The following is a 15520-nucleotide window of genomic DNA, read 5'->3' as shown; positions in this document are numbered from 1 at the left end:
CGAATGACATTGTGCAGATGAGGTTTAGGTCTGTCCACGGACACAGAAGAGGTCTGGCCTTTGTTCAAGAGTGAAGTGGACATGACTTACTTCATTGGTAGGCTTTCACATGTATTATCTCCTCTGTACTCTTCAACAAGCGTAAATTTCATCTGCAACCCTGAGTAGGCCTCACCTTAAACAAACCTCTGGATAGGCCACACCTTATCGTCATCCTGAATCAATCATTTAAAATGTTAGGGACAGATTTATGATAGGTGTATGCATCTTTTGCGTCACTGTGCGTCACTTTTGTGACGCAGCGGCGGTGCAAAAGATTTGCTATGTGGCGACATATTTACAACTTGATGCATCTAGGCAGATGTGTCATGCTGTAAAGTCCCGTGCCACATGAAACCGATGCAGCAGTGATGCAAAAGATGCACCATGTTGCAAGACAGGCCTCATTTCATCTCCAACAAGATAAGAAGCTGAATCTCCTGTAAATGTCAAAATTGTTGTATACACTGCTCAACTTATGTGTACTCTTTGATATGCTAGAGTCCATCTGCACTATGAGATACCTAAGCAAAAGAAACACAGGTGATGTGATTGTGAAATGAGGAAAAGAAACTCCACATTTTTCAATTACATCACCTGTGTTTCATAAGTTTACGAATGACATTGTGCAGATGAGGTTTAGGTCTGTCCACGGACACAGAAAAGGTCTGGCCTTTGTTCAAGAGTGAAGTGGATATGACTTACTTCATTGGTAGGCCTTCACATGTATTATCTCCTCTGTACTCTTCAACAAGCGTAAATTTCATCTGCAACCCTGAGTAGGCCTCACCTCAAACAAACCTCTGGATAGGCCACACTTTATCGTCATCTTGAATCAATCATTTAAAATGTTAGGGACAGATTTATGATAGGTGTATGTCTCTTTTGCGTCACTGTGCGTCACTTTTGTGACGCAGCGGCGGTGCAAAAGATTTGCTATGTGGCGACATATTTACAACTTGATGCATCTAGGCAGATGTGTCATGCTGTAAAGTCCTGTGCCACATGAAACCTGCGTCAGTTTTCATATAGGTGTTTTGTTGCAAGGTATGCATGAATTTGCATGAAAGCCCTGTAAAACTAACACAGTGAAATTTAGAAGATTTCACTGAGTCAGCTTTATAGCATTGCTGAATCAAATCCTTACGCCTGTTTGAAACAGGCATAAGAAGTGATGCACCATGCAATGTGAGGCTTCCTCCTGTGCATTGCAGTAGACATGTCGCGCTTATGACGTGATTCCTGCAATGTGCTGCTTTTGCGGCACAGATGCGTGACGCATCTGTGCTGTTTTTGCTCAATGGTGCTCCACATTGTAAATGCGGCACACTATGGGTGGCAGAGCAGCGGTGCACATTAACTGGTGCATCCGTGGGGATGGTTGTCCAGTTGAAAAAGAAAAACTTGTGACAACAGAGACAGAAGAGGTGTTAGGTAATGAGGTTTTAGGAAGACGTCCTAAGGGTCCTGTGTACACCTGGAAGTGTAGTAGTATTTGCAGTGTAGGACAGGATTCCATCAATTTGCTTTGTGATTTTGTATGGACATTTAATAAGAAAAGTTTGAAGCAGAAAATGATGTTGTTGCAAGAATTAGATCCTTGCAGAGTGAGAGAAGTGACAGGTTTGCATGGTCATTCACTGGCTTGTCTTTCCAGGAGAGTATGCCAGAGTGTTTTTCATCATTTCAGGATGCTAGCAGTGCATCATAATAAAGTGAGGAAATTAGTAGAATGTTGTATTATGCTAAGAGTCCAGCAGTTATGCTTAAACAATTATGCGCTGCTCTTTTGCATGGTTCTGAAATAGATGTGAAAAATATTTGTGAAGAAATTGAGTTTTGTTACTTTGGAAGTAAAGAGGAGAATGTTGAAATTGACCCAGAAGAAGAGGGTAATGTGGAAGATAGTGTACAGGTTTCCAGTACAGATAATTTTCAGAAGGAAATTGCCACGTTTCAGGTGAAATCAAGTGAGAGGCCTAATTTCACTTGTGTGTGTTGTCGACGCACTTATTATAAGAATCAGACTAAGTTAGTGGATTTATATGCAAAAAGTGAAAGGGAAAATAATAGTGAATGGAAGGATTTCGCAACATACTTGATGGTAGAAAATTGTTTTGATTTGGGATTGGATCAACGTGTGTGTACTTATTGTTGTAACAAATTAAATCAAAACCAGATGCCTGCTAGAGCGGTTCATAATAATCTAGAATTGGTTGAGATTCCTTTTGAATTGAAGGATTTAAATACTTATGAATCTATTTTGATTCAAAGTATCCATCCCTTTCAGGCTATTGTAAGAATCGAGCCAAAGACAGGGAAATTGCCTCCATCAGATTTACAGAGAGGATTAAAGGGAAGAGTTGTTTATTTGCCTCTAGATTTGAAGAAAAACATTAACACAATTGGAGTAGAAAAAGTGGAAGAGGAACCTCTGGTTATTTTAGTTAATGGGGTTCCGACAAAGAATAAGAAAATATGGCAAGATTTAGTGGATGTTAGGAAAGTCAAAAAGGCAATATTGTATTTGAAAAAAAAAAATAAGTACTATAAGAATGTATATGTTGCAGAAGAGGAAGTAAGTGAGGAAGATGATAGCGCTTTGTGTGCTGGTCAAATTGAGAAAGTAGAACCCTCTAAAAGTGAAGAAATATATGAACATTATAGTGTTCATCCTTTGCATTCCAAGGAAGTCATGGGGTATGCTATTGAGTTGTTTCAAATGAAACAAGCCAAAGGGAGTCCCATTAGTGTTTGGGAGGAAAGTTTGGAAGCTCGGTGTTTCCCACAGCTATTTCCAACAGGTCAAGGAGGAAGATATGATGAGCGACCTCATCAAATTCCTGCTTCTGAATACCGGACTTTACGATTGTATGCAGAAGATGCTAGGTTTCGACAATGCATTCCCTATTTGTTTCATCTACTGTTTGAAAGCGATCTGTCTGGACTGTCATATGCAGTGAACCACATCTTGAAAAGTGGTATACAGATGCAAAACATCTCGGCAAGTGACTTTATGGATAAAGTCAATGTCCAAGACAGTATTTTGGATTGTCACCTGATTAATCTCATGGCGTGTCAGCGTGGTACTAATGAGTACTGGTACCGTCGTCATGGTGATTTAAAATGTATGCTGAGGAACTTAGGAACTCCCACATGGTTCCTCACTCTGAGCTGTGCCGAGTATGGCTGGGAAGACTTACTTGAATTTCTACGAGAGGCAAATGGAAACATTGAAAATATCGAATTCAAGACACCCGGAGAACTGTGCTCTTTGGATCCAGTGAATGTATGCAGGTACTTCAATCATAGATTTGAAGCTATGATGTCTTTCATCATGAACAAGAGAAATCCACCTCTTGGAGAGGTGTTGGATTTCTTCTGGAGAAAGGAGTACCAAGCAAGAGGTGCTCCTCATATACATATGCTGCTGTGGATCAAGGATGCACCTAAATTTGGAACGGATCCAGAAGACTTAGTGATGAGTTTCATAGAACAGTATTCTACATGTGCTGTTCCAAATGCAAAGGAGGACAAAAGCCTAAGAGAACAAGTTCTACGCTTCCAAAGCCATCGTTGCGGAAAGTACTGTCGTCGTAAATTCAGAAACAAGGACAAGTTCTACACCAAATGTCGTTTCGCCTTTCTACGATCGGTGATTTCTAAAGGAAGAGTGAACAGTTTGATGTCTTCGCTGCGACATAATGTGATGAAGAAATCACCTAAAAACAAATACAATTTGAAAAGGAACGAAGAGTCCAAGTACATCAACGACTACAACCCAGTGATTTTGTCCATGTGGAATGCTAACATGGATATACAGTTTGTGGCTGATAACTGTATGGCTGTGGCTCGGTATGTGACATCTTACATCACCAAAAAAGAAAAGACAGAATTGAAGGATATGTGGGAGGACATTTCCCATGAAAAGAGCCTCAGTAAGAAGTTGTACAGTTTCAGTCTGAAGATGTTGTCGCATCGAGAAATCGGAGCTTACGAATGTTCTGACCGGTTGTCTTCAGCAAGTCTCTATGCCAAATCTAGGAGTATCGTTTGGGCGAGTCTTGGTCTTGCTGCAACGCGTAATCGAATTCTGAAACCTGTGCGGGAAATTGAGTATTTGGCGGAAAAGGAGCCAAACAGTACCGATATTTTGAAGACCAACATGTTGGATACATATTATCCAAATCGAAGCAGTCACCTCGAGAATGTTTGTCTGTATGAGGTTCTACAAAATTACATATTCAAGAGGAACATCAAAGAAGATATTGATAAAGGAGTGTATGCTGTAATTGGAAGTGAGGGATGTCTGGTCAAGCAAAGAAAATGCCACTTGGTAAACCATCGAAAATTGAGTGGCGAATCTCCTGAAAAAAATGAGTTTTTTTATTTAGCACTTTTGCAACTTTTCAAGCCTTGGCGTGCAGAAGAGGAACTGCTTGGAGATTTCCTCTGTTACGAAGACTCTTTCACTGCCGCCAAGGAGACCATAGAATGTCCTGCTTTTTCCAAATATCTAGAAATGTTGAATGCGGAAATCGAGCAGGAAGCAACGATTGCAGCCGAGATTGCCAGAGACAGTTCTCAGGACAGCAGAGTTCTGTTTCCTTGAGTCAGGATCCACTAGGAGGACCTGTTATCGAAAATGAAGCTGCCACTGCCATGAATGAAGTGGAAAGAGCCATGGCACATGCTCAGGAGTATGTGGTTAAATTAGAAGACTTGGAAAGACAACTCAACGTTGAGCAGAGGAAAATATATGACGAAGTTACCAAGCAAATTGATCATGGATTAAGTCATGAGAAGAAAGAGTGCTCATGTACGTCGTTGAAGCCTGTCCGACTGTACGTGAGTGGAGAAGCGGGAACTGGAAAAAGTTTCCTCATTAAAGCAATTTCATGTTATTTGCAGGAAAGGACTGAGTCATCGCTGTCTTGTGTTGTCACCGCTCCAACTGGACTGGCAGCACATAACATTAAAGGTATTACTTTGCATCTTCTACTGATGCTGCCAGTGGAGCATGATAACAAATTACAATACCACAAGTTATCTGGATATGCTTGTTGTGAAGTTTCAAGAGTCTTGAGGAAAATGAAACTTCTTATCATTGACGAAGTAAGCATGGTTTCTAATGTCATGCTTGCCTTTGTGCATTTGAGAATGCAAGAAGTTCTTAAAACAGAGTACGATGTGTTATTTGGTGGCAAACACATCATTGTTTTCGGAGATCTTCTGCAGCTGACACCAGTGAAAGGACAACCTGTGTTCAAAATGCTCACGCATGAAGATACCAGGAAGTGCCTAGGGAGCATTGGCAACGTCAATATATGGTTAAACTTCAATTATGCTGAACTGCATGAAAATATGCGTCAGGCGAAGGATGAAGATTACAAGAATATTCTACAAGATGTTAGAATTGGAAAAGTGACCGAGCATGGGAAAGAAGCTTTACATGCACGATTACTGTCAAATTTATATCCAGAACAAGACGTTGTGCCTGAGAATATTTTTCAGAATATTACTGAGAAGAAATCTGGAATATGTTTGATGCCAACTCTTGCAGATTGTGCCATCTTCAACAACAAAATGTTGCATTTAGAAAACCAAGAGATTGTGAAACTGGAAGCTATTGACAGAGTAGAGCATATGGGATCAACAATTATGTTGTCTGAGAATTTGAAAACAAAATTGGATTCATTAGAGAAGACTATATCTAAAACTGCAGGTTTTGAAAAGACTCTGAATTTGTGCTTAAACTGCCGTATAATTTTAAGAAGGAATTTACATGTTGAAAGAGGTCTGGTAAATGGATCAATGGGTAATGTTGTTGATTTTGTGAAATACAGAAATAGAGATGGAATTGAATTTTTTTTTTTTTTTTTTTTTTTTGCGTAAGACCTTTATTAACATAAAGCAGAATACACAGCATGAGCCTACAACCCTGAGGCCGGCTCGCCACTTCTCTGTGTTAAATCAGTACAATCGTAGATAAATATGCCAAGCACATGGTAACGATAGACAGAACCATCCGGTATTCTCCAGTCAGGGCACGCATTGTACAATCGACATGAGTCTCACAGTTTGCAATTATAACAACCGAACTCTAACTTCCCCAACTTAAGACCTTTCATTGCTCTCAGTTACATCCTATACAGTGAGCTAAGCAGTGTTCCATAATTCCTCCAAAGAATCTTCAGGGGCCACAACCCCACGGCAGTCATTCACCTCGCAGCGTCACCCGCACTTCAACTAATCCTCCCCATTCTCCTGTAAGGAATTCAGATAGTCTGTCAAAAAGCTCCACACATCCTTAGGCCTAGATTTAACAGGCAAGTCCTCCTCATACGTTTGTAGTTTATCCCTACAAGTAGACATGCTATGCATCCACACCTTTGTAGTCGGTACCTTATGGCTGTGCCAGCATTGTGCCACCTGTCTTTTGGCTAACAGGAGTGCGATAGCACAGAATTTGCGCTTCAGCGCTCTGAATTGGGGTAGAATACCGAGCAGGCAGATCCGTGGCGTGCAGTGCACCTCGTCTCCCAACATGACCGATAGGGCGGCAGTGACCTCCTCCCAGTAACTCGCTACACGCTCACACTTCCATGCTAAATGTACAAAGTCCGCCCCATCCCTGTTGCAGCGTTTACATTTGTCTTCCTCTTGAAGCCCGTATCTGCGCAGTTTCACCGGTGTGTAATAGCTTTGGTGGATGAACTTGAAATGGATAATCCTCAGATTCCCGTTTGGTGTCAGTATCTGTGTCAGCGCACATGAGCTGTACCATTCTGCCTCTGTCAGTGGAGCTTCCAGTAATGCATCCCATCTTTCCTTGGCTTTAAGTGCTTGGCCTGCTATGTCAGATTGTGCAGCAGTGTAGAGTTTGGATACTAAGTGTGACCGATCACTCGTGGTGATCAGCATTTGTAATGACGTTAGTGTTTCCGGCTCTTCTGGGAATGAAGGGTAATGTTCTTTTAATGCCCTCGTCAATCTGTAATACGTGAAGCGGAACAGAAGAGTCTGATTTTGTATATAATCCAACCGATCAAGTTCTATAAACGTGCCTCCCTGAAATATGTCGCTCATTTTGTCGATCCCAGCTCTGGACAGTAGCGACATCCCCACTTTCTCGCTAGTGACTGATAAAGCCTGATGGTGGTGTAGTGGCATGTTCGGTGCATATAATGGGGTCTTGTGGGCCAGTTGTCCTAGTTTATTCCATGCCTTGATCGTGGTGTCTACTGTGTTGATGTCTTTTGAATGGAGCGGGGGTCTAGTGTGTGACAATATCGCCGACAGGGGGATTGGATGGGCATCTCCCTCCTCAATGGCCACGTGTGTGACGTAAGGGACCTCATGGTACCAGTACGCTGCGTACTGTGCCTGGGCACAGAGGTAATACAGGAGAAAATCGGGCACCCCGAAACCGCCCTTTGCTACCGGGAGCGTTAGGGTCTGCAGTTCAATGCGGGCCTGTTTACCCGCCCAGATCAAGGTTAGTACTAGTGATTTTATGCGCTGAAAGACCTCCCGTGTAGGCGTGATGGGAATGTTGTTAAAGAGATATAACAACTCAGGCAAGATGTTCATTTTGACGATTGCTATTCGATCAGCTATGGATAATGGCAGGTGTATCCAGCGACGGACTTTATCTTCCAGTTTGGTGATTACCACACCATAATTCGCACGCATGACTTCGTCTGGGTCCCTATGGAACATGACTCCTAGGTAGCGTATCGGTTCCTTCTGCCACTCTAGTGGATAATCTAGTGCAAAGGAATCAGTGGAATCGGTGAGGGGTATCAGTGAGGACTTGGACCAGTTTATCGCCAACCCCGAGTGGCCCCCAAATCGGATGTACTCCCTGAGGAGCGGATTTAAATGTGTTTCCGGATCGCGAACATAAAGCAACATGTCGTCCGCGTAGAGTGATATGTGCAGTGGTCTGGACGCAAATTGCAACGCCGATTCCCTGTAATTCTGACGCACTATGCACGCCAGTGGCTCCAACGCCAGTGCGAAGAGCAGGGGTGACAGGGGGCAACCCTGTCTTGTTCCCCGACCAATGTCAAATGGGGCCGATACGTACCCATTTATCCAAACCCTCGCACACGGTTTGGTATACAACAAGGAAATCCACTGAACAAATCTTTTAGGAAAGCCCATCCTATTAAGGACGGTCAACAGGTAACGCCATTCGATTGAATCAAACGCTTTGGCGGCGTCGAGTAGGACAGCCACAGCTTTAACCGAGGGTTTTAGATAGTGCGCCAGAGCAAACAGGGACCTTGTGTTATGTGAGGTGGATCTGGTGGGGACGAACCCTGCTTGGTCCGGGAGCACTAGGCGAGTCATCAGGGGGGACAGCCTGACAGCTAGTAACTTTGCAAGTATTTTTGAGTCCACATTTATTAAGGATAGGGGCCTGTAGGAATCGCAATTGTCCGGGTCTTTGGCCGGTTTGAGGAGTGCAATGATCATAGCTTCCCGCAGAGTGGGGGGGAGCTGCGAACCCTCAAAAGAGGCACCGTACATGTCCACCAAATATGGGGCAAGTATATCCACAAATTTCTTGTAAAATTCGGACGTGTATCCATCCGGGCCAGGTGCCTTGCCATTTGGGAGCGACGCAATCACCTCAGTGACCTCTTCTACCGTGATCGGCCGAGCCAGATATTCCCGATGGGCATCTGACAGCCAGCCAATCGCCACATCGTGGAGGTATTCGCAAGTTTCCTCCGCTGTAGCCGTTGGTTGAGATTGGTATAGTGTGCTGTAAGAGTCAGCAAAACATTTGACTATGTCTGCTGAGTGCGTTTGAACTACACCCGCCCCTGACTTGACCCGAAGGATAGCCGAATTCCCCCGCCCCTCACATATTTTCTGCGCCAGTACTCGCCCCGGCCTTCCCCCTTCTCCAAAAGCCCTGGCTGAATGTTTACGATCTAGATATTTGATTTCTGACGCCAGTAATTCGGCATGTTCTGTGTGTAAGTCTCGCAGTTGGGGTAATAACAGTATGTCCTGTGAGTTTTCATATTGCAGTTCAAGATCCCTCATCTGACTTTCGCAGCGACGGATCTGGTTCCTGATGTCTTTTAGTACACCTATGGTGGTGCCAATGCAAACGCCCCTCAACGTGGCCTTAAAGGCTTCCCAGAGTAGACATGGGTCGTCCGTAGTTTGAGAATTATTAGCGAAGTAGTCCTTGATCGCCTTTGTCAGGGTGTCGACATAGACAGGGTCTGTGAGGGCCTGGGAATTAAACCGCCAGTGAAAGGGGGGGGGGGGGTGTAGTGCGGAATGTCTAGCTGCAACAGAACCGGATTATGGTCCGACAATGTGCGTGGGAGCACCTTTACCGTACGAGCCCATAGTGCAACATCCCTGGACCCTAGCCAGTAGTCCAGTCTGGACCAACTATTGTGTGATGCTGTGATGTGAGTAGCGCCAGGATCGTCGGTGTGCTGCAGTCTCCATATATCCGCCAATGCTAGATCGCTCATCATGTGGTCTATCATAAGCCTCGCCTGCTTGTGTTGTTCCACCGACTGGAAAGACCGGTCCAGTCCATCCCGCAATGTTACGTTCCAGTCCCCCCCACATAAAATGTGTGTACCCGTGTGGTCCTGCAAGTGTCCCCAGATCTCCCGATAAAAGTCAGGTGCATCAATGTTCGGGCCATATATGTTGAGGAGTGTTATGTGTTGCCCCCTAAGTGTGCCTGACACTAGCACATATCTGCCAGCCGGGTCTTGCGCCACATGTCTCTCTTCGAAGTGTACCCCTTTTCTGACCAGGATGAGCACCCCCCGGGAATAGGAAGAATATGAGGCCCTGTAGGACGATCCCGCCCATCTCGACCCCAATGTAGCGTGAGTATGCGGTGCTAGGTGCGATTCCTGCAGGAATGCAATGTCAATATTCCATCTGGTGAGACTGGCAAACACTTGCCTGATTTTCTGTGGGCGTGAGAACCCCCGTATATTCCACGTAAGGATGTTTAGTCCGCTCCTGCCATCAGTTCTAGAGCCTGGCTCACCTATTGGATACAGTACCATTCATTCCTAAACATTCAAGCAGTCCGCCCCAGTCTCGACCCCATCCAGCTACATGATCACCACTTGCACACACAAGCCCCAGCAGGGCCAAAATGTAGAATGTGTTGGTTTGCAATGCTTTCGGCCTTAGTAAACAGTTAAGCATCCCCCCTCCCCAGAACCCTCCCACTCCAGCAACCCCAATCTGCCGAAGCCTCACCCTTACAGAGCACAACTCCCCCAACAGTGTAACCAACAACTTGGTGCTCATAGCAAAACTTGTATAGGGTTGTACCCTCGTGGAGGACCGCCAGTGGCACAGCACTACACCCGATACACAGGTGCAGGCGACATGAACTTGAATCAACCTAAAACGCAAAATATGTGTCCATTAAACCACAAGCCCACATTCCCATTACCACCCCTTCTCTGGGTGCAGGCAGTGAGGCAGATCCAGAGAAAACAGAACTCCATATCGCAATGTACAGCCGCGTAGGGAAGGGGCCGTTCCCATTCAACGCAGCGTATCTCTTTCCCCGCACTTAATAGTTGTCCGGCCATACCCAATCTGGACCTCAGCAACCTGTACGGTCAAGCCCCATCCAGTAGTGCACATCTAGTAATGTGGGTCGGAGCACAATGTCCACTGTTCTGTGACCCTTTAGGTCGTTCCCCCAGCAGATCGGAGGGCTTGCGAGCACAAAGCACACAGAATGACCCAGCCTAGTGCCCTCATGAGCGGCAGGAGCAGTTGCAACAGGGCCGTGGTTTCTGAACTCCCATGAGGAAGGCCTGGTAGTTTAGTACAGATATGAGTGTTTGCGATAAGTCAGGGCAGGATAGGTCTACAGTCACAGACATGTCAGCCGCTCCCTCGTCCTACACCGCACAATGCACAATCAAAATATAAAACGCCAGCAGCTCACCTCAGGTAGTTCTCATCAACAAACCTTGCATAGACAGCCGAAAGTGGCAGTGTAGCAGTCCCTCGCGGTAATGTGAGCAGAAGTCTCTACCGCTGTGTGAAGTTTGAGTGTTTTAGGCGCCTCAGTCTGAGTCCCCGTTCTGGTCTCGTCTGGCTTCCGACCTCGCCTCTTGCTGTATTTTCTTGACAAGGTCGAGGGCCGCCTTAGGAGTTGGTAGCACTATCGTCCGCTCCCTCCACACCACACGCAGCCGGGCAGGATACAACATGGAATACCCAACATTCAATTCTCGCAGTTTGGCCTTCACCGCGGCGTATTCTCTACGTGCTTGCTGAACAGCGACCGTGTGATCGGGGTAAAATTCCAGAGTGTTGCCCTGGTGAGTGATCTTGCCCTTCTCCCTCGCAAGCCGGAGGATCAGGTCTCTGTCCCTGTAATTCAGGATCCTCGCTACTATCGGTCGGGGCGTAGCACCCGATGGTGGTTTGGGGCCTAGCGATCTATGGGCTCGTTCCACAATGAAGATCTGCGAGAAGGCTTCTGCTCCAAAGATATCCCTACAGAGCCCTTCGACATACTGCTCCATGCGGCCTGTGTTGGTGGATTCTGGCAGGCCCGCTATTCGCACGTTATTTCGCCTCGAGCGCGCTTCCAAATCCTCCTCCTTTGCTTTTATTACCTCCAGTATGCGCTCCATTCCCGCGCATTTTGAGGTGGACGCGCGCGCCTCGTCTTCGACCGCCGAGATCCTTGTTTCGGCCTCATCTAGTCGTTCGCCGTGCTTTTCTTGTCGGGCAGCCATGCCATCCATTCTACACGTTAAATTGTCCAACTTCCCGTTGATGTCCTGTAGATTTGTTTGAATCGCCAGCAGGATTTGCTCCATGTTGGTAGATGGTGGCGAAATCGAAGACCCGCCGGCCTCCATTGCGTCATCCACTGTCCTAGTCCCCTTCCTATTATCGAAGGAGAGTTTTGGCTGCTGTTTGTCTGGTTTGCCCATGGTGGCGGGCGGTGAAAGCACCCTGCACCACTGGGGTCTGGTCGCCCTCGTTACTCTGGTCGACTTCGCCGTGTTTTCGTTTTGGCGGTAAGCAGCAGACGCACTCAATGTCTAGGTCAGTCCCAAGGCGGTACTCCTTGATTGTGGTACTCCAGCAGGGCTATGGACGTGACGTGCCCCGGCCAGCGCCGTCGCTCTGAGAGATCAGGGAGATGGTTGCTCACGTGCCTGTGTGGATAGGGCCCCCTGCAGTTAGTCCAACCGGAGCCTCCGCCTCTTGTTCGTGTGGGTACTCGCCCCCGGTGCCTGTCCGCTCCCCAGTCCCCTGCTCCTGGATCTCCTAGTCGGCGGATGTTAGAAGGCCTCCAACACACTGTGCCCTGATGTTATGCGCGCGGTAGTGTGCCCAGTTCCACTACCCGCCGGCTCGTCGTTAGAACACCTCGTTAGATTAGCAGGGGCCCTGCTGCGTCAGTCTGCTGCGATCGCCGTACCTGGAGGGAGTGCCGCCATCTTGTCAGGCAAACCGGCCGATGTGGATGCGGACACCGCCGCTAGTGCAGAGGCCTGCAGTGGTGTAGACTTTCTCCCTGGCCCCAGCGGACCGTGAGCAATGAAGGGCGCCGATGTCGGGTTAAGCGGACCGCCCGCCACCAGTCGTGTGTTGCTCGCGACCCACCTCCGGTCGGCCGCCGGCCATCTTGTCAGGCAGTCCGGTGCGGGTTACAGCGACCTCGGTTTTTCTCCGCGATGCAGGGGAAGCGGGCGTCTCCGCAAATATCCAACTGTGCTCCACATCCTCCTGCACCCGATCGTGGTCGCGCAGGGTGGGTTGGTGGGGCTCTAGTGGCAATGAATCACATCGTGTGATATCGCCCGGCGGAGCTGCAGTTCAGGCAGCCATTCCGCTGTGCGCCCCCTAGCGCCTCCGGAATTGAATTTTTAAAAATTAAATTTGATGGCATTGAGGAAGTACAGCTAATTGGTCGTTGTTCTGCTAGATTTTTGCTTGTAAAAGACTTATATGTTCGCCGTAAGCAGTTTCCTGTTTGCTTGGCATATGCGGTGACAATCCATAAATCGCAAGGTTTAAGTGTAGACAGTGCATTGGTGAATATTGGCAGTTCTGTGTTCAAGGAGGGTATGGCATATGTGGCATTGTCACGAGTTAGAACTTTATCGGGATTGTACTTGATTGAGTGTGATGTCACAAACATTTGTGCGGATCTAGATTGTGTTAAGGAATACAATAGGTTAAGAAGAGAGTATGCGCCACATTTGCCTCAAAATCCTTTGTTTGAGAAACGTGTGGTAGGCCGGAAACGAAGAAATGTGACCAATAGTAGGGAGGTTGTAGCAAAAAGACAAAAAGTCGATGAACCTGAAATTATAAGCAGAAAGAAAAAGGATTCTGTTGAAGATGTTGTTGGTTTTCAATTTGAAAACAGTTCTGGTTTTCAACTGCTATGCTAATGTATTGGTTAATTTTTTGTTTTCTCTAGAAAATGTAGAAGAAGAGATTGTGGTCAATTCTGATCAAAGATTTTGCAGTTTGTTAAATTCTGTGTTAGAGAAATGTAGCACTGATAGAACAAAAATAGAAAGTGTGTCTGAAATTCGAAATCTGTTAGACAGATGTTCAGGTCAAACACAATTCTCTCAAAATATTCAGCAAGATTGTCAGGAGTTTTTAATGTATATGCTTGATGTATTGCATGCTGAAGGTGTAGATGTAGATCACCTGTTTGGGCTTTCTTATCAATGGCAGCGTGACTGCGAGAACTGTAGGGTATCAAGTACTACTAGTGTAGACTCAGAAAGATTGATATATTTAACTTTGCCAGACAGTAAATCAGTGTCCTTTAATAAGCTAGTAAAAGCAGCTGATCACAACATGGAGTGTAGCCAATGTAAGTCTGAAATGTTGTCAACATTATTTATACGAACATATGGCCAGTATGTCATTTTAATGTTCCAACGATGTAGGCCTGATGGAACAAAATTGACAACTTTAATTAAAAATGTTGTGGCTCCACAGTTGTCAATATCAGGAAGGACTTTTGTAACTGCAGCAATTATATATCATGACGGTCCTTCAATAACATCAGGACATTACACAGCTTATTTAAAGTCTAGAAATGGCTGGTCATTCTGCAATGATTCTGTTTTAACTTAAAAAAAAAAAATTGCCTTTTGACCTTAAAAATTCTTACCTGGTGTTTTTAAAACCAAAATTTTAGGGAAGGAATCTCAGGATTTGCTCTGAGGAATTTCAAGAGGTTCTAATGGCTCCTACACGATTTGGCCTTGAGGATAAGTGTAGTACAGAGTCAAAAGTTATTTTTGAGTTTTAAATAGTTCCTGGAAAAAAAGAAGATTTTCCTACAGAAAGTGGTGGGCAGAGATTAGTTGAAGGACAACAGAGTATTTCCCAAAGCAAACGGTGTTCTTACCATAACACTTGACGTCATGGAAAAATAACTGCACTTTGTATGAGTTCAGAAAAACTGTTTCTTTTTATAAGCTAATTCAAGCAGCCAATCAAAACATGGAGTAGAGGGAATGTAAGTCTGCAATGCTGTCTAGATTTGTTGGTCCAAACTTTTGATTATAATGTCATTTTGAAAATCCAACTATATAAACCTGATGAAAGTAAGTCTTCAACTTTAATTACAAATGTTGTGGCTACACAGTCGTTGATTTTAGGAAGAACATTTGTAACTGCAGCTAATATATGGCATGATGGTCATTTGACAGATCCGCTTATTACACAGCTTATTGAAAATGTAAAAAAATTTGCTGTTTCGGAAATTATTCCCATTTGACTACGATACAATGTTGCCTTTTTATTTAAAAATATTCTTACTTTCTGTTTTCAGAAAAGAGAATTTAGGGTAGGTAACTGGCGTATAATGATTCTAGGGGTTGATATAATTTTATCTACTGTTTTATATTGCTTTGTGATTAAAAGTGATGTAGAGAATTAAATAATTGTAGTACTCATAGAGGTAGTGTAAGTCTGCTTCATAGTAAGCAGTATCAGTGTCATAGGAAATGTAGAACATGAGTGAGCAAGAAGGGTAAGATATTACTAGTCCAGGATTGTGAAAGTGATCTTGAACGTTTTCTTTCTGAAAGTTGCGGAAATACAAAATGACGGGATTTGCTTAGAAGAATTCCAAGAGTTATAAATGGCTCTTACACGATTTGGCCTTGTGGAAACGTGCGGTAGAGAGCGAGAAGTCATTTATTGTATGTAACATATTTTTCAAAACGATGGAGCTTTTCTTTCAGAAAGTGGCGGGCTGAAAATAATAGCAGCACAACAGAGTGTAAGCTGTTCATAGGATATCCTTCGACGTCATGGAAAGTAAGTTACTTTTCAGGAGTTCTGATTTCTGTTTGGTTATGTTATATGGGTTTTTTAAACACAATCATTTTGATTGTGTTTTTTTTCCCCGCTGTTATATGATGAATACCTTCAAGTCACTATTTTTTGTGAAATTTGA

This window comes from Lissotriton helveticus, chromosome 4_1 (assembly GCF_964261635.1).
Source record: "Lissotriton helveticus chromosome 4_1, aLisHel1.1, whole genome shotgun sequence".
Lineage (NCBI taxonomy): Eukaryota > Metazoa > Chordata > Amphibia > Caudata > Salamandridae > Lissotriton > Lissotriton helveticus.
The sequence above is the reverse complement of the archived record's forward strand: the minus strand, read 5'-3'. Positions refer to the sequence as shown.